Raw genomic sequence first — 18,926 nt, forward strand, 5'->3', positions numbered from 1 at the left:
GGATGAACCAGGGAGGCCGCTCCGGGACCCGTACATATGGCCCCCGTTTTCTACGACTTTCACCAGTGGGGCAGTGGATTTTCCCTGTTCAATTTTCACTGGTTCGATCGTCTTCTGTGCTAACTCTCCAAGTAATCGGGCCCATTTTAATGCAACTTCACGGGTTTCGGTCTTGTTTTAGCATCGATGTGATCAGGACACCACAGTCTCTTGACCCAAAGGAAAAAATATTACAAGAATTTGCCTCACAAGGAGGTTTTCCGGAAGGAACCACCTGGGTAATGAGGCGAGCGTCTGGGTCTCTGACCTCTGTCAGATCACGGCGTGCTGCGGTCTGGATCTTTCCCTGCTCCTGTCAGTGTGGCCCCACTTTGGTCTGTTTTGCTCGCCGCTGTCTCTGTCTCTGGGCTCCGAGCACAGAGCCCGCGCTCGCTGGTTGTCCAATGACTCTCTCCCTCTCTCTGCCTCAGTCTCGGTCTCTGTTAGAACTTTCCGAGGCTTGTTCTACACAACGTGCCCAAGACCCCTGATGTGGAGCTGTCCGGATGGAACACGAACCAGACCCCGACCCCAGTGCTATCGCTCCAGGAAGGAGACGGATGGACCCAGGCCTGTGGTGATCGGCGTCCGGGTTGGGGGCCTGATTACCTGTCTATGGAGCATTGATTTATGGGTATTCTCCGTCTTTTCCAAGACTCTGGATTGCAGCTAATTTACCGGCGGTCTTAAATCACCCCCGCCCCTCACGCTGCGAAGCCACACGCAAGGCACCATCTATCATGTGCCTCCAGGAACCACTGACTCGAATAAAACACGGGCAGGGAAGAGAAATACCCACCTCCCTGCCAAGGGAGGGGACTCGGGGGGGGGGGGGGGGAGCTGGCTGTGTGCAATTTATCCAGAAACGGTGGCGGCCCACACACGGCCCGCTTAATTTCATGTTTGGCTGCTGATGGGTTTTCATTTATAGATAATATAAACAGGTTGACAGGGCCCTAATTAACTGATTTGTGGTCCTTTGGGAACAAACGGTTATTAATATTCATAAACATTTGTAACGCTCAGGCAGATGCCCGGCCCCGACATGATCATAATATGTCCTCAACTGCGTGCACCTGTGATTTCTGATTTGTCTCTTGCCCGGGGACACCGGAGGGCATTGACAAGTGCTGATGGCCCCTTGCCAGGAGATGGGCCCATGTCCTGATCCCATCGTTAATGCGAGATCTGCCAACTACAACTTGCTGGGTTTTCCGCCATCCTTCTTTCCTCTCTGGGCGCCTTGGCCTAGCTCTCCTCCGACCCGCTCTGAATCTCTTTGAGACGGGCCGAGAACTCCCTCCTTCGGGAAGCCTTCCTGGATTGATCTCTCTCCGTGGTGATGCCGTCTCTCCATAGCGTAGTCTGTTGGTACGATGCAATTATTCACAGGAGGACGTGGTTTTTAATGTTTTGGGGCTATCTTATCCAAGAATGTTCTGTTTCGTGAACTTTTCCTGAAATCAGGGACAGATCAATTTCTCCCTTTGGCAGTGGAGTGCCTCTTATGCAAAGTCAGTTGCCATGGTGATAAGTAAATAACACCCCAAACAGCAACAGCTGGCATCTACCTGGCTCTTCATCATGTGCCACGAGTCTCTACCTGCTTCTGTCTGTTAATCGTCTCGCCACAGCCCCGCGAAGCAGGTACGAGGATCCTCCCCGTCTTCCGGATGAGGAAACTGAGGCACAGAGAGGCCTAGGAACTCAGCCAAGACCTTAAGTCAGTGAACGGCCCAGTCAAAATTTCTCTTAAAAAAAAAAAAAAATCTCTGAAAGTACTCATAATATCCAGTCCATATTTAATGCAACGACTTTAAAACTTTCTTTCTCGAGGCGCCTGGGTGGCTCAGTCGATTAAGCGTCCGACTTCAGCTCAGGTCATGATCTCGCGGTTCGTGAGTTCGAGCCCCACGTTGGGCTCTGTGCTGACAGCTCAGAGCCTGGAACCTGCTTCGGATTCTGTGTCTCCCTCTATGCCCCTCCCCTGCTCGCGCTCTGTCTCTGTCTCTCTCAAAAATAAATAAAACATTAAAAAAAAAATTTTTTTTAAGCAAATGACTGGTGGGAAACGCTCCATGCAAACACATGGAAAAGATGTTCTACATTTCTTTAAAGTTTTATAAATAGTGATCCTGACACGTATGTAGAGCTTACTAGGTGCCAGGCACTGTTCTCAGTATTTTTCAATCATTAACTCAATCCCTCGCAGAACCCTACGGAGTATTAGGCTGAACCATATGAAATTGCCAATTACTGACAATTTCCTACGGGAAACAGCAATTGTATATGGTTGAGCTTAATATATATCCTTATGATAATTCCATTTTACAAACAGCAAAACTAAGGAACAGAGAGGTTAAGTAACCTACCCAAGGTGGCACAGCCGGTAAGTGAGGTTGCTGTGAATGCCTCCCAGGCAGCCTGGCTCAAGCCCCTGTCCTTCTAACCATTGTTTTGGCTGACACTGTTTGGTCAATGACTCCTCAAGGGCACCGAGGAAGCTTGCAGCAGTCATGTGCATGGGTGGTGAACTCCCTCCTTGTTTCATGCTTGGGAAACCCTTCAAATTCTTCTTACATTCTTTTCCAGGTTTTCTGAGCTTCCCTGGCCTATTCCGACATGCCAGCATCCAGCGCCCAGGCACCCCTAAAGCACCCCCACCCATGTTGAGTCCTCCGTGCTCCGTCCCCCTCCATGAGGACAGCTGAATTTGTTGGGGACTTAGATGCAGTATGGTAAAGCTCCTCGAGCTTGGCTGTACCTGGGATGCATTTAGCAAACGTTAGTTAAAAAAAATTAGCCTCGGGGCACCTGGGTGGCCCAGTCGGTTAAGCGTCCGACTTCAGTTGAGGTCATGATCTCACAATCTGTGAGTTCGAGCCCTGTATCGGGCTCCGTGCTGACGACTCAGAGCCTGGAGCCTGCTTGGGATTCTGTGTCTCCCTCTCTCTCTCTCTACCCCTCCCCTGCTCGTGCTCTTTCTCTCTCTCTCTCAAAAATAAACAAACAAAAATTTAAAAAAAAAATTAGCCAGAGGCCCACTGAGAGTCTGAGCCACGTTCTGGACTAGAAGTATTTTCATAGCTCATGAACATATGGAAAGGATTGGGCTGGAGGAGACATCATTGTTCTCATCGTCCCACTGCCTGCCCTGCCTGGCACAACACCACGCATCGGAACGTCCCCAACACTTAATGACCCACCCTGTCACAGAACCCTCCAGTTACCCAGTGTCCTGTGTCCAGGGCACCATCCATCAGCTTCTGGAAACGTGAACCACGTCTCGCAAGGGGCGAGGGGCTTGCTTACAGTTTATTTGCCTCTTCAGGCCTTGCATTTCCTCTTAAGCATCCGAGCCTCAGGGTCTGTGGGTTCCGACCAGGCAGCCATGTCCCAGCTCTACTGCGGAGCCCTGGGGAGGGCAGCGCCCTCCTGTCTGGAAAACAGTGGGGTAGCACCCAAAACTGGGCGTGGCTCAGGCTCTAAAATTACTGAACAAAGGGAAGAGCAAGTGCAGGAATGACTGACTCTAATTCAAACCCCAGAGACACCCCCAACTTGGGTAGACGAGCCCAAGTGGACTGGCCCCGGACAACAGAGACCCAGTGAGGGAAGAGCTCAGACCCTCTGAGTCTCCACCTCCTACTGGGCGGGGCTCCATGCAGGGGCGTGGCCGGCTGGGGTATTTACATGCATTTCCATAGTCCATGTTTAATTACTAGCATTATCTTTGCTTTCATATCTGCTGTCAACCTGAAGATAATCGTCCCATGTTTTATTTTCTGCCAGGTGTATCCAGTCGTATTCATGTCGGACGAAAGTCTACTGCGGTCCTGGCGGTAAAAATACCCGCTCAAGGGACACGGATTTTGGAGAGCACGTGATGGGATGGGATGGATGAGAGCTGGATGCCGGACCTCTCATTTACCGACCGTGTGACTTTGGGGAAGTCATCTGATATTTCTGGGACATACGTCCTCTCTTTTCTAGACTGGTGGCTCAACTGAGGACGATTTTGCACACAGGGGACATTTGGCGGTGTCCGGAGACATACTTTTGGCTGTCAGAACCTGGAGGGGATGGTGCGACTGGTATCTAGCGGGTAGAGGCCAGGGATGCTGCCACACGTCCCACAAGGCACAGGACAGCTCCTTACACAGTGGCCTCGTTCAGCCGGAAGTGTCAACACTGATGTAGAAACTGATGGAGGAAAGGTATGAAGAATACTATAATAACTAGCCACGCCTCTCCCTCCCAGACAAGAGGAGTGGAAGCCCTCCGCGTGTGCCCGCCCCCCCCCTGCAGGCCCCTCCCTCCCTGTAGAGCCCCCCACCCCCTGCAGGCCCCTCCCTGTGGTTGTCATTCTCGTCCACGTCCGCCCCCTATAACAAGGGCATGTAAGTGCAGGTAGACCTCATTGACCTTGGTTTTATTTGCTTCTCCTATTGTCTTCTTGAGACAATGGAAATCATCCCACCTCATTTGACATCTGCAGAAATGAAGCCCAGAGAGGTTGAGTGACTTTTCCTCGGCCACACAGCAAGGCAGGACCCAAGCTGGGCTCAAAGGCCAGTCCTCTGAGTTGACTTCTGGTTTCAAGAGTTGAGCTTGAAGAGCTTTCAAAGAATTTGAAGCACAGGGGTTAATAGAAGTTGATTCTGGGCCTCTCACTCGGGTCAGCCGCTGCTCTCTGGCGTGTGTCAAAAGCATTTCCCTCCGATTTATTTTGCCTCTCCCTAAGTTGCCATTTCATTTCATAAAGGAGCACGGAGGCCGCTGTCTCTCCAGATGGATTGAAAATTGAAGGCTGCCCGGAAGGCCTTTGCCCCTTTCAGGCCAGCCCCTCTGCAGAGCGACGGCCAGCAGGGACAGCAATTTGGCTGCCTCTTATGTTCTTTTTGTTCCTCATGAAAAAGCAGTTAAAAAGAAACCGATTTTTGAGAAAATGACCCAGGTGATTAGATGAAATAGCTTCTCTGGCTTTATGCTGCAGCTGAGAAGCAGCAACCGGACTGGAGGAGGGGGAGATGGGAGTCAGGCGACAGAGGGATCTGGGTCAGTTACTGCCTTTTCCCCCTCCCCCCAGGTAAGGTCAAGGTTGGGGTGTAGACCCACTTCACAGATGACCCCCCAATCTTATTTTTTTTCAATTTATTTAATCAAAGGTATGTGCACACAGATGAATCACACAGTTTTATAAGGTTTGTTACAGAAGAGGCGTTTTTCTCCTTCCCTTTGCTCCAATTTTCTTGCACTCTAGGGTGGCTACTTTCAACACTTTTAGCTGAATATTCTGGTATGTAAATCTAAATAGCATGCTTTTAAAAAGCTCCCAGCCTTCAACAGCTAGGCAGGTGACCAAGGAGACATAATCAGATGTCACTATGTGAAGGACACAGATTAAGCTGCATGCACACCAGCAGCCACTTTATGTTCGTGAGGCACATGCAGCTAATGATGTCAAATGGGAAAGGAGAAGATCCCCGTGTCCTATTGCCAAGAAGGAACCTACTTACCAGGAGGGCCAGGACTATTCCCCAGGTCTTCTGTGACTCCTAGTGTGGTGACCGTTCACTTCATTACAGTAGACCTGACGATAAGGGTCAAGTTCTCATCGGGTTAGCAAAATCTTCTAGTAACAGTTGCAACAGCAACAGTAATACAGACACTCTCGGTTGTTTACCCAACAGCCCTCACCTTTCTTTTCTTTCCTACAAACAGATTTTGTGTGGAGGAAGGAGCTAGTGATCTCAAGATCTCAGGGAACCTAACCCATCTTAATCGTAGAGGACCAATCTGTACTATAACCATAATGGTACATCTTTTTCCACTTTGTCAGTAATTGGTTTGGGAGTTGGCACGTGAATCTGTTCTGGCTCATGAGATATAAGATATAAGCTGGGGGCTGCCCACCCTGTAAAAAAAAAAAAAAAAAAAACAGACAAAACTCATGACAAAATCTTTTGCCCCTGACTCTTTCTCCCTTCTAGGGATGGGAGATCCGGATCTTGGCAACCATCTTGTGACCATGAGGACAAAGAGCCGATATGCTGAGGAAGGTAGGACAGAAGTGTGGGAAGACCCCCGAGTCCATGGTGATGTCACATTGCTGCCACACCAGCCCAAGGATCTCAGGGCTCCGGAGAGCTTGTTCATATGAGACAAGAAACTGTCGTTGAAGCCCGAGATGGAGTTTGTCAGGTGCTGTGTAATTGCAGCCAAGGGCATTCCCATGGATACCCATTGCTCCCCGTTCGGAATGGGCTCTGATTCCCTCTCATTTCCCCCTGAGGTAAGCAGCAAACACATTGTGTGGCCACCACGAAGAGCCATTTTCCAGACCCTCAGAGTACAGACATGAATTGAATCCAGTCTCTAACATCACAACCACCGGGAACCTAAGGGAAGAAACACGCAAAATGGATGTATTCCTCAGGACTGCTACCCGCGTGTCGAGTTCTGTGCTGAGCACTTGACATGGGACCACCCACCCGAGGTCAAAGCTGGTTGAAGAGAACACCCGCCTTGCCGGACAGTAGTGGTTCTGCTTCTCGTGCACAGTCAACCCCGGGTCCACCCTGAGTCCAGGGGCCGGACCTCACGGGTGTGGCCACCCCGGGAGCCAACAGTAGGCTGTAGCCCCAAACCCTGACCCTTCCTCATCTTCAACGAAGTGAGTGTGCGAGCCTCCGCTCCAACGAGGGGGAACCCCAGAAACCCCAGCTTATGAAGACTTGAACCAAACAAGTTCCTCTCCTGAAGGGCAGAGGAACACGTGTCTGTTGGCCTCACAGCGTGCGTGTGGCAGGAAAGGTTATAAATAAACTGTCCTCCTTCCCTCCCTCTCTGCTGCCCTCACCCTCTGAACGTTCAGTCTGTGGTTTCTTCTCCCTTTGAAAGCCTCGCCTGGCCTGATGTGAATCCTAATTAAAGTCATGCACAGCGTGACTTTTAATTAGCCTAAGCAACCCCACGAAAGGCGTCAATATTGAGCGGGATGACTGTGCCAAGTGACTCTCCCCCCAAGGATCAGCAGGGTGCCCCAGCTGGTGGGAAGCCTGGCACCCATGCTGGGCAGGGCCACGAAGGGGTCTCGCTGGGCTCAGCCAATCACAGTTTTCATGCAGGCCTGCCTCTTTGTGGCCAGGAGGCAATGACATTTATCCGGGGGTTGCAGATTTATTTCACGTAAACTACACGGGATTGAAAATAGGTCCCAATTAGCGAAGACAACTACCCCCTGAAAGGCATGGCTGGGTTTTCTCTCTTGGGGAAAATCAGCAGGGATGGAGGTAGAGGCAGGGGTATAGACCCCACCTCTGGCCTGGGGGGTGAGGAGGAGTGGCAAGGGTTCTGAATCTAGATAATGAGGAGGTGAGTAAATGGAAGATGAAATCGTTCTTTTCTTAACAGATACAATGATCGGAGCACAGTGATTTCTCAATGCAGAAATGATCTCACTCTTCTTTATTCCCCCAAAGCCATGGATTTTTCTGTGCCTTTGCTCATGAATCAACCAGAAACGTGGCGTGGGGGAGGTGGGGCAGCAGCATGCTGTGCTCAGGAGAATTCATTAGGGATTCTGGAATACTGACATCATAATTCACTCCTAGCACAGCGGGCTGCACCTTGCCCATGCCCAAGGTTGGGGGACCCATTTAAAGCTGCAGGCAGCCTTCCTGCAAAGACACTGGCTCACAGTGGATGGTTGCTTCTGAGTGGGACACCAGGACACCCGCTTAGGGGCCTAGACTCTAACAGCTCCCCCGGTCCATGGAGCTGTCGGCTTGAAGATGGTAAAACATACCAGGGAGCAGGCCTGGGAAACCCTACAGCTAGCAGGGGCAGAAGGTAACTTACACATGTCAGAAATCGTAAGAAAAGTGGGCAAATAGGATTCCGACTGCCAAAAAGCAGACTTTGGTAAGACACCTACCTCGCTTGCCTACTGAAACAAAGGTAAAAGACTTGGTTAGTGACCGTCTTTCCCCTTAAATTACTTAAGTGCCTTGATCCCTTATTTTATGAGCTTGACATTTTTAAGGAGACAAGACAGATTATTCGATTTCACAAACGGATAATGAGCTCCCACAAAAAGGACACCCCGCTTCACGTGAATTTCAGGAGTGAGAAAGATAGATGTGTAGGTCGGGGACGGGGAGGGGGTGATGCCCCAGTTCCTAGGGCAATATAAACCTGACAGGTTAGTTTGGCAGCTCTGTCCGCGTCAAACGTCCCACGGTCAGTTAACGTGTCTGGGCTACACGGCTTCCAGCGACTGTCCGTATGTCTGTCCATCTCAGTGTGACCAGGCGCCTCAGTGACAGGCATGAGATCCTTCCAGAAGAAAGGCACCCTTTCCTTCACAGGGATCACCAACACCCCCCTGCAGGCAATGATGGCTTCTCAAACACTTGTGTGAAACCTTCATCCTGTCCATACAAAGGTGGCGCCTTTGGTCGGCCACCGCGTTCACCAGGATGTGGTATAACTTTGCTCTTCTTCTCTCATTCCTGCTCAGTCCAATGTGGCAGTGAATCTTGTCGGTCCTTCCAAAATGTCCAGCGTCTGACCTCAGCCCCCAACTCCTTGCTGCCTCCGTGATTCGGGTCCCATTCATCACCCCTCCTGGTTTGCCTTAATGGCTCCTATCTGGGCTCCTTGCTTTTGTCCTTGTCTGCAGAAACCGGACCTGTTCAAGGCTACACGTTTTAACCTTTTCACTTGAAAATTAAACAGGGTCACTGAAAGGGGCGCCTGGGTGGCTCAGTCGGTTAAGCAACCGACTTCAGCTCAGGTCATGATCTCATGGTTGGTGAGTTAGAGCCCCACGTCCAGCTCTGTGCTGACAGCTCGGGGCCTGGAGCCTGCTTCGGATTCTGTGTCTCCCTCTCTCTCTGCTCCTCCCCTGATCTCTCTTTCTCTTTCTCTCTCTCAAAAATAAATAAACATTAAATTTAAAAAAAAAAAAAACACGGTCACTGAAAAACACACGAAAATGCATCCTTATAACATCCTTATGACCCGGACCAAGTCTAGAAACAGCACTTTGCCCCAAGCCCCTCCATGGCCGCATCCCAGTGCCAGCCCTACCCTCCTTCCAGAAGTAGCCACCTTCTGACTCACAGGGAACACCACCCTCCCTGTCAATCTCCACGGCGTCACCACCCCAGGGGCCTCCTCAGACCCTAGAGCTAAGGTTACTGATTCGGTAGATCTTGGTGTATGTCTTTTAAGATTCCCCTTCCAGGCCTCTTTTCCTGAGAAGCCCTCTGTTGCCGTCCCGGGCTGTGTGACCAGTAGGGTTTCTCATAATCTGGATCGTGGCCATCCCATATCTATGGTCAGTGAACGCAATCAACACGTTCTCTCCGTCCTCCGCACCTCTTGAAAAATGAAAGCTGCATGCAGAGGCTTGGTCAGAATTTTGTGCGAAACTGGAAACAAAGTTCTGACTTGTAAAGGAGGTCTTGGGGAACCGAGGAAGGTGAAGTTGGAAGGTTGGACCACGATGTGAATCCCGCCAACCAAAGACCACTGGGGATTCAGCTACACGGTTCCACTCGTCCTGCCCGCTGCACCAGAGGAGACCCCCCCCACGGCAAGCCCGGAGCATCTCGGTAAGAGGGACGGGGAAGTGCTTCTGCACGGCTTGGGCTTCTGCTGAACGCTTCCTCGGGGGGATTAAGGAGGCAGGGTCACCAGGTGAGACACTTTGGTGGCTGGGTGGCTGAAATATTTTTATCTCGGAGGCAGAAAGGTGAAAGCAGGGCTCGCGTTCTCAGTGGTGAAGAGGCAGGCATCACTCACGTTAGCAGGAGAGGGGCATGTTCAATCACTTCTGTGCTCTCTCTCTCTCTGCCTCGTCTCACACGTCGTTTTCTGAACGTATTTGTATTCTGTGAGCATTGTGCCTGCTGATATGGCTCCATCATGACCTAACTGCTGGCTGCCAGCTGCCGGAAGGGTTGTTTTCCTCTTTCCTGGATCCCCTCCCGGGTCTCACTGCAAACGGGGCTGATTTTACTTTGTCAGCAGTCATATTGTGGAAGGCCTTGACTATCCATGTGAGGAGGCTTCTATCTAACTTGGGAGATAGGAAGCCACTAAAGATAGTCAGGAGCCAGAGTGACAGAGTTAGAAGTGTACTCGGATAGGGTGTCGGTCTTTTGGGAGAGAAAAGATTGACCAGAGGCAGTGTGATAGTTAGAGGCAGATATTCTATCAGGGCGAGAGCCGGGGCCGTGTGTCACAGCACTAGTAACGGGAATGGAACAGACACGGCAGAGGCATTGCCGGGGCGGGTGGGGGGGGGGGGGTCGGGGGAGGGGGTAAGAAAATGGCAAAGCTGCACCCAGGACAGGATGTTGGGGATGTGAGAAGATAGTGTGGACAGGATGTTGGGGATGTGAGAAGATAGTGTGGTGTCTCCCACCCAACAGCCATCCCCACCCTTCTTGCCAACACATCCCTGAGCATTTTCTAGGCAAAATGGGTGGGCCTTGGTGGGTCAAAACCAATCTTGACTATCCCAAGCACCGTGCCCGATACTTCCCGACCCCCCTGCAGTGAGCACTGCCTGTGACCTCATTGTGGCCAAGGGGACCCAAGAGGATGTGTGACGGAGCCCCCTGGAAAAGGTCTGTATCCTTAAAAAGGACTGGCACAAAAAAGATGCTCCCTGAACTGCCCTTTTATGCCCGACTGCAGCACGAGAAGGCCATGTGATGCCTGCAGCTACCTGGCCCGATCTTTTGCTAAATACCCTTATTTTTTATGAATCATTGTTGGAGTTGCTGTTAGCTGTGGCCCAAAGCATTCTTTTTTTAAAATTTTTTTTTAACACATATTTATTTTTGAGACAAGAGAGAGACAGAGCATGAACGGGGGAGGGGCAGAGAGAGAGTGAGACACAGAATCAGAAGCAGGCTCCAGGCTCCGGGCCATCACCCCAGAGCCTGACGCAGGGCTTGAACTCACAGACCGCAAGATCGTGACCTGAGCTGAAGTCGGACGCTCAACCGACTGAGCCACCCAGGCGCCCCTGTGGCCCAAAGCATTCTAACCGACACCCGGGGGGAGCCAAAAATGACCCCAATGACCGCAATGTCTTTGAGCCTCGGTGAGTGACCGGATGGCTGAGCAGAACCAGACAAGTCTGAAGGAGAAGTGGACTGGGGGTGGGTAGGAAGATGGCAATGTTTTTGAATCTTCTGGGTTTGAGTTGACAGAGAATGTCAATATCTGGGGCTTGGGACAGAGGCTGGAGCTTGAGAAGGAGGCTCCCAGTGCTTCCGCCGTCTCTGGGAACCTGTTCATCAGCAGAGCAGCCTACAAGGACCTATGGGTCCATGGAGGAAGGAGGAAAGGGGGTGAGAGTCAGGGGGAGCAGACCCTGAGGCTGGGGCCCCAGGAGGGTGGATCAGGGAGGACAGGTCTCAGTGGGGAGTCAGGGAGGGAATGCAGGAGAGGTGGGGGCAACCCATGGGCCGCTGACGCCTTGACCTCCTAAAATAGCCACTCTAACCATTGGACACTGGAGAAAGTTGCCCATTTTTCTCCAGAGAAGGACGAAGCAGACGCCAGAGCCAGTTCCTGGTGCACTGCTTTCTTTTTCCATCTTCCTTCATTTCTCTTCCATTTCATGAGATGAGAAACCAACAGAGGGTTTTAAGCAGAGATATCGCGCATCACCTAGACTGCTTCGATGGGGTGATGAGGGCGGGAGGGGAGAGGCAATGAGAAGGCCGTCACTGAAACCAGGTATGAGACCCGGTGGCTCGGACCCGGGGGCAGCAGTGGAGGTGGTGGGGAGCGGTGGGGATCTCTTCCAAAGATCGGGCCCATACAACCAACCCGGTGGATCGGCTGTGGCTTAGGAGAGAAAGGAAGGTGGTAAAGATGACCCCCAGGTGCGGGTCCTGAGCAACTGGAAGGATGGCCTGGCCATTGATCGATATGGAGAAGACACAGATTGAGAGGGAGGTATGAGTCTCAATTTGGAGAGGTTACATTAGCGTGTCTGGGCCACCAAATGCACAGGATGGGAGCTCAGGGGAGCGTTGGCTTGGATGTATACACGGAGGCGAAGGTAATGCCTTCAGCCAGTGAGGACTCCCAGGGAGAGGTCGGGGGAGTCTCAAGAAAAGAAGAGCGCCCCCCTAATTTCCCAGGCCCGGATGCACTGTGTGATCTTGAGCCGTTGGTTTGTCTACAGGAACAGCAGTGGAAGGATCTGATCTCTGAGATCCTGACCTCTCTGTGACTCTATAATGGTCCAGGCCGACTGCTCGCTGCCTAGGAGCTGCAGACTGATGAAATGGCTGCTGGCCTCCGTCAGCGCCGGCCCCTATGGGGACGAAGACCTGGCTATCATGGGCTGTCACCACATTGGACACGATGCCCGTGCACCCGGAGGGAGATGTTGGACGCCCCCAGTTCCGCAAGCCACGATGCTGGAGGCGTCAACCAGCAAGGTCCTGACTATCTCCTGTGCTCTACAATAGGAAATCGGAACCATTATTCAAATCACTCCAGCTGGGAATGTCAGGAGAACTGCAGTGGCCAGTGGGGTCATCCTGCTCTGCGGTCACATCCTTGGCAGGCCATTTGCCACCTGTTTATCCACCAGCAGGAAATGAAGAGTCTACAGACACAGCCAGGATCCCTCTGCTGGACATCTTCTCCCTGTGAACAAGGAGGCGGCCATTCTTCCTCACCCCGGAGCCCTGTGGATGTGATCATCCACATTATAGGGGGACCGGGTCCCGTGGGGGCACGTCGTCCTATTTACACAACGTCTTCTTCGGCCAGTGCTCAGAGGCGGGAACCTGGAGAATGGAGAGACCTTGGTTTCCAGGTCATGCAGGCTATTTTCGGAGAGAGCAGAACGAAATGGAAACTAGAAGAGATTGACGGGTTCTGTCGGTGTACCGGAAACTGCCTGGCACCCAAAAGGTCAAAGTTGGCACGCTGCCCAAGCACTCTGTACTAATGGAACAATAAGAAACTCTCCGTAAGCTGCACTCCCCTAGGTGGTGGGTGTGGTGGTTAGAAGCATGAACTCTGGAGACACACTCCGCTGGTTCAGATCCTGGCTCGGTTGTTTTTCTAACTGCATTACCTTGGACAAGCGACCCAATGGTCTCTGTGCTTAGAAGCTTCGTACGAGAAAGGAGTGTAATAATGGTACCCACTTTATATGAGGATTACGTGAATTACCTTGTGTAAGGTCCTTAGAACATCGCCTGAGGCACCGAGAGTCTCGTATGAATGAGGCTCGATGTTCCTAAGGACGGGTCCCTCAGCCAAATCCCAGCCTACTATTTGGAGAACCGCTGGACGACATCTGCACTCCGAGCTCTTTCAGTACACGATGGGAAGACCCCAGCTCACACATGACTTCCTTCTGCTCTCTGGCCTGATCGAGCCGGTAGTTACTGACCGGGAGTCTGCAGCTCCCAGTGTGGGCAGCTCTGGGCCAGAAGCAGAGACCCTTACAATCAAGATGTGGAGCCAAGACGTGTGACCTGCTGACCGGAAAGAGGGGTGCAAGTCACGTCCAGGATAGTGACCGGAAAGCGTCAAAGGACAGCACCTGATTAACACCCAGACCCTTGGGTGAACAGTGAGAGACAGGACGGTATTTGAACAAAGAGCATCAGCAGACCACGTACTTAATGAAGACCTCCAAGAATCAACTAGAACTTCCAGAGATTATAATCGTGTCCGGAAGTCCAACGCGCTACAAGGTCAGTACATATTTAGGGAGCCGACTGAGTCAATGATAACATTCCCATAAAGAGAAGAGCATGTAAGGAAAACCTAGGCATTTGTTGAAAAAGGAAGGGAGTTTAGGAGGAAATTGCTCTACCAGATTTGATGTTGATGTGAGAATAACAAAAAGGTTGATGGAACAAAATCCAGATTCCCAAATTAACGTGCCCTCTGTATTAAAAATAAGCAGTTATTCTTTCTCGTTGCCAAGTAGTGAAATCCTGCCATTTGCAGCAACATGGATGGAACTGGAAGGTATTATGCTGAGTGAAATAAGTCAGTCAGAGAAAGACAGATGTCATATGTTTTCACTCATATGTGGAACTTGAGAAACTTACCAGAAGACCATGGGGGAAGTGAATGGGAAAAACCAGTTACAAACAGAGAAGGAGGGCGGCAAACCATCAGAGACTCTTAAATACAGAGAACAGACTGAGGGTTGATGGGGGAGGGGAAAATGGGTGATGGGCGTTGAGGAGGGCACTTGTGGGGATGAGCACTGGGTGTTGTATGTAAGCGATGAACCGTGGGAATCTGGCCCCAAAACCAAGAGCACACTGTATACACTGTATGTTAGCCAACTTGACAATAAATTATATTAAAATAAATAAGTAAATAAAATAAAAAGTATAAATAAATAAATAAAATAAAATAAAAAATAAAAACAAGCAGTTAAACCCAAACCAGAAACAAATCTAATTTTCCACAGCAGTGATATTCAGCACTTAGAGGCAACAACATGTGTCTGCGATCCATATGAGTAAAACTATGGAAAGAAAGAAAGAATGCGATGCATAGTATATTCCTGCATGGAGTTAATCCTGGCTGGGTATTTACTGCCTCTTTCTTGAATCTATAAAAAAATGAAGTTCCACAAGGTTGCCATGAGGTACATGGCCTAACGTGAATTTGGAAAGGTAAGTCATAGAAAATTTTTTTTGAAAAAAAGAAATCATGGCGTGAGCTCTACTAGGGACTCTCACACGTCAAATTGTAATAACTGAAGTGTGGAGCTGGTTGGGAACAGAGCCACAGAGCTCAGTAGAAAGTTCGGGAAAAGACCAGCATCGACGTAAGACTTTGCGACGTGATAAAGTACATTTCCATTTTGGCGGGGAGGAAGATTATTCAATGAATGATATTCAGAACATTTTGTGAGCGCCTAATGATCTAGATAAAAAAATATTCAATCTGCTCCATATCTCATTATGTACATCAAAATGCATTCCAGATGCACGGCTAAATGAAATGTAGAAACCTTCAGTCTTGGAAAAAAATAAATGAAAGTTTACATAATATTAGGATAATCTCTTAAGAGGACAATACATGCGGCAAGATCAAAGGAAAAGTTTGCTGAATGTGAAATGAGAATGAGAAGCTTTTCTTCCAATATCTCTCAAATTAATTTGTTTCTCAAGTCTACGAATTCAAGGCAAGATATCATTTTTTGCCTGAATTCATCCGCTCATCCATCCATCCATTCATTCATTCATCGAGTGCCGACTCTACGGCAGATGCTGCCTGCTGGTACCAGGGATGCAGTCATTTTTTAAAAAGGACAAACCCCTGGCCTTCCCTGGACAGACCGCTGGCCTTGCATTGCAGTGGGGCCGACAGGGTATAAACAGGATGAAGAAGTAACATATATAATATGTCAGATGGGTGTTCGGATTTATGCAGAACAGTAAAGGAAACAAAGGAGTTAGGTTTGGGGAGGAGTCATTTGCAATTTTAAACAGAGTGGTCAGGAAGGCTTCTCTGAGAAGCTGAGGTCTGCACACAGAGCTCTGGGAGGAGAGGAGGTGATGTGTGTGGGTAAGTGCAAAGTCGCTGAGCCAGGTGTGCGCCCGATCGTGCTTAGGGATCCTCAAAGAAGCCCGTAAGTGAAGAAAAAGACAGGAAAGGCTAGCCTGGGGCTGGGGGCTGACTGTGTGGGCTCTTGTCTCCCCAGCGTCAGACAACAAAATGGCCCTAGAACTGGGACTCGGAGGCAAGTCATACTTCCTTATGTGCTCCTTGAGCCTGGCTGGCATTCCTTCACTCATCTGTCTCCACCCTCTTCCTTGAGGCTTGAGTCAGCCCTGGGAGACAGGGCTCAACACACTGCTGTGACTGTGTGATTTACCCCCCAAGCCTTATCCTCACTGAGCAGGAAGGGGCGCCATTAACGATAATTCCAGGCACACTGGGACTTGCGGCCACCTTAACTGGACGCCATATTTGCAAAGCACTTCTGTAAGATTGAAGAAGTTTCCACTGTCTGCACAGAGAATGGGGGATAGGCCGACGACCCAAAGGGTTGGACCCCCGGCTCTTCTTCTGGGCCTCAGTTTCTTTGTTTGTCAAACGGTGGCCGTAACAGCAATGCCTGCCTTTCAGGTTCCTCTCGAGATGCAGTGAGCCACGCATAAGTTCCTCAAACGGCCTGGTATGTGACAAGCGCTCTGCAAAGACTGGCTTCAGAGTCATGGGTCCGAAATGGGTCTGCAAGGTCAGAAACTGAAGCGTGGGCGGGAGATTCTGGTTCCTCAAATTTCCCACCTTCTGGAGGCCACCAGCCTTCCTTGGCTTCTGGCCTCTTTCTTCCAAAGTCGGCGACATCCGGGCGGAACCCTCCTCAAGCTGCCATCTCTCTGGCTGTCCCTCCTCTGCCTCCCTCGTCCACTTGCGGGCACCCTCGTGCTGACACTGGCCCACCCAGGTAACCCAGGATCACTTCCCTCTTTGAAGCTGAGCTGATGGGCCATTTAACTCCATCAGCAACTTCCGTTTTCCTTTGCCATGCAACCTGGCATCTTTGGTTTCCAAGGATGAGGGCACAGATGTCTCAGGAGGGTGGTGGGGGGGGGGAACCTTATTCTCCCTACTATGGGGGCAATTGAAATTAAATCTCCTCCTCCCATTCCAGAGGAGGCAGCCTGGAGGCCCTGGAAGAGGAAGAGAACTGCCCAAGGCACTACCTCTGGTCGGTGCCAAGAGCTGACTCCTCCCCAATATCCGCACCCCCGGAGCCAGGGTTTCCCGAGGTAGAGAAAACCCCACGTGACACAATGTGCAGCCGAGGTGTTCAGAGAGATTTATGCACTGCTCTGGTGGGAAGCACCGCTCAGCCTGGGGTCTTTCCTCTCGACAATGAGAGGTAAAAGTAAACCCAGTGACAGTGACTTTCTCTGTTGCTGGAAGTCACATCAAGTTCAACGCTAGTAATTGCAGAAGCACCCTTCCCAAATCGCAGATTCATTACGGAACAGATTTCAAAATAAACGTCCGGGTTCCGCCCCTCGAGTAGAAAATCGATACCGCGGTCGAGCTCCGGGCAGATGGCTGATGCAGGAGCCGGTTTAGTCACACTCGCCCATCTCAAAGGTCACTCGGGAGCCTTCATCCCGAGCACACCCCCTCTCTCACCCGGGCTGGGGAGGGACGAGGAGGCGGGTAATTTATCCACGTAATTATCCTCACGGAGCGAACAGATGGGAGACTTTCTCCAGGGGACACAGTGTACAACGTCCCATTTCTCACCGGGGCGGCGGGGACAGTTCCAATGAACCAACTTCCCATGAACCGGCCCCCCGCAGAACTCAGGGGAGGGGGAAGGGGGGAGGCGGCGAAGAACGTTCAGTGTTGGCTTCCGCGTCCGCGGCAGCTCGGTGCCGCCTTGAAGGCTGAAGGCTCTCACCGCAGTTAGAAGCCACGATCTCGGGCTCCTGGGCTCAGAGGCTGCCCGCGGGGGTCTCTTTTCTCCTCAACCAGGAGGCCAGCGTGGAGGGGGTGCTCGGCCCCCCTGTGGGAGCACAGAGGCCTCGGAGGCACTGCCCCTGGCCCAAGGGCTGTGCAGGGTGGCAGGGCGGTGGGGGCAGAGGGGCTGACCCCTAGGAACGGCGGAGGAGGCGAGGGCATGCACCTGTGCGGAGGGCACGCCGGCTTCCCACGCCCAGCTATGACCTTGAAGCCCTCATTACTACCCTCCGAGCCTCGGTTTCCCTGCCCAACAAACACCTGCGGTCAACACGACCTGAGCGAGCTTGGGGGGAATGGCCCGTGGACGACAGCCAGGGCACTGAGGACGCCAAGTAGGGCGACAGAAAGAGCCCGGTCCCTGGAACACGAGTGCCTGCTGCACTGGGCGCCTCCGGGCTCCTGGGGATGCGGGAAAAACAAACCTATCTTCATTTCAGTCACCCTGGGTTGGGTTTCCTGCTAGTTGCAACTGAAATGAGCCCTGATAGAAATCGTTTGTCAGGGTGGTGCTGAGGGACAGACAGGCCTTCGTGCGGGAGGAAATGGCAGAGGCAAGTGGAGGGAAGCAGAGAGAAGCACGGAGCGAAGTCTTGCGGAAGATTCTGGCAAATGATTTCAGAGATCCAAGAAAACCCCCCCAGAACGGACCACCTCTCCGGTCTCCTCTCTTTCAGACACTCTTCACATCTGGAACCGTGGGCAGCCCTCCTGTCGCCAAGAAGGGTGTCGGCCTGTGGACAACCCTGAGGTCCCAGAGATCCCAGAACAGGAAGTGGGAAAGACCCAGATTCCTTAACCATGTCCCTGAGCCACGGTGTTACCCAAACCGCAGCTACCTGAACTCTCACGTAAATAATAATTGTTGAAGCCATCGTGCCTTGAAAACAAGTGCTGGGTCACCTGTTGCTTGCAGCCCAAATCATCCACACGGATGCTCTGTGTTTCAGGGGGAAAAGATGCATTGATCATCGTCCGTTAACGGAGCTGATAGCATCTGGTTGTTTTAAGTCACCGCATACAGGGCTTTCTTTAGTATTCCAGAGTAGAGCACAGCACTTGCCCCAGGGCAAGACTCTACCAGTCTTTGATTAAGTCTGTGTCACTCATCAGGAAGCACAGCTTGATGGGAGGAACATGGACTGTGGGACAGACCGCCGAAGTCTCAATCCTGATTCTGCCAACTTCTTGCATGACTTGTTTAAACTCTCCATGGTCATTTTATTTTATTTTAAAATGTTTATTTAGTGTGTGTGTGTGTGTGTGTGTGAGAGAGAGAAAGAGAGAGAGAGAGAGAGCGCACATGCACGCATAAAAGGGCAGAGAGAGAAGGAGAGAGAGAGAATCCCCAGCAGGCTCCATGCTGCCAT

At 51.2% G+C, this 18,926-nt stretch overlaps 1 long non-coding RNA gene across 6 annotated transcripts; it reads left to right on the forward strand.

Moving 5' to 3' along the window:
* Positions 1-7,675: 7,675 nt before the first annotated feature.
* Positions 7,676-17,099, forward strand: LOC125936511 (uncharacterized). Of its 6 annotated transcripts, XR_007462045.1 has the most exons (6): positions 7,676-8,001; positions 9,280-9,662; positions 14,528-14,735; positions 16,198-16,309; positions 16,410-16,519; positions 16,727-17,099. It is a non-coding gene; the product is annotated as an uncharacterized LOC125936511 (long non-coding RNA). The 6 variants fall into 6 exon arrangements; XR_007462044.1 differs by lacking the exon at positions 14,528-14,735; XR_007462048.1 differs by lacking the exon at positions 14,528-14,735 and having other exon boundaries at positions 9,444-9,662.
* The last annotated feature ends 1,827 nt before the right edge of the window (positions 17,100-18,926 follow it).

The sequence above is a fragment of the Panthera uncia genome (assembly GCF_023721935.1).
Source record: "Panthera uncia isolate 11264 chromosome A3 unlocalized genomic scaffold, Puncia_PCG_1.0 HiC_scaffold_11, whole genome shotgun sequence".
Classification (NCBI taxonomy): domain Eukaryota; kingdom Metazoa; phylum Chordata; class Mammalia; order Carnivora; family Felidae; genus Panthera; species Panthera uncia.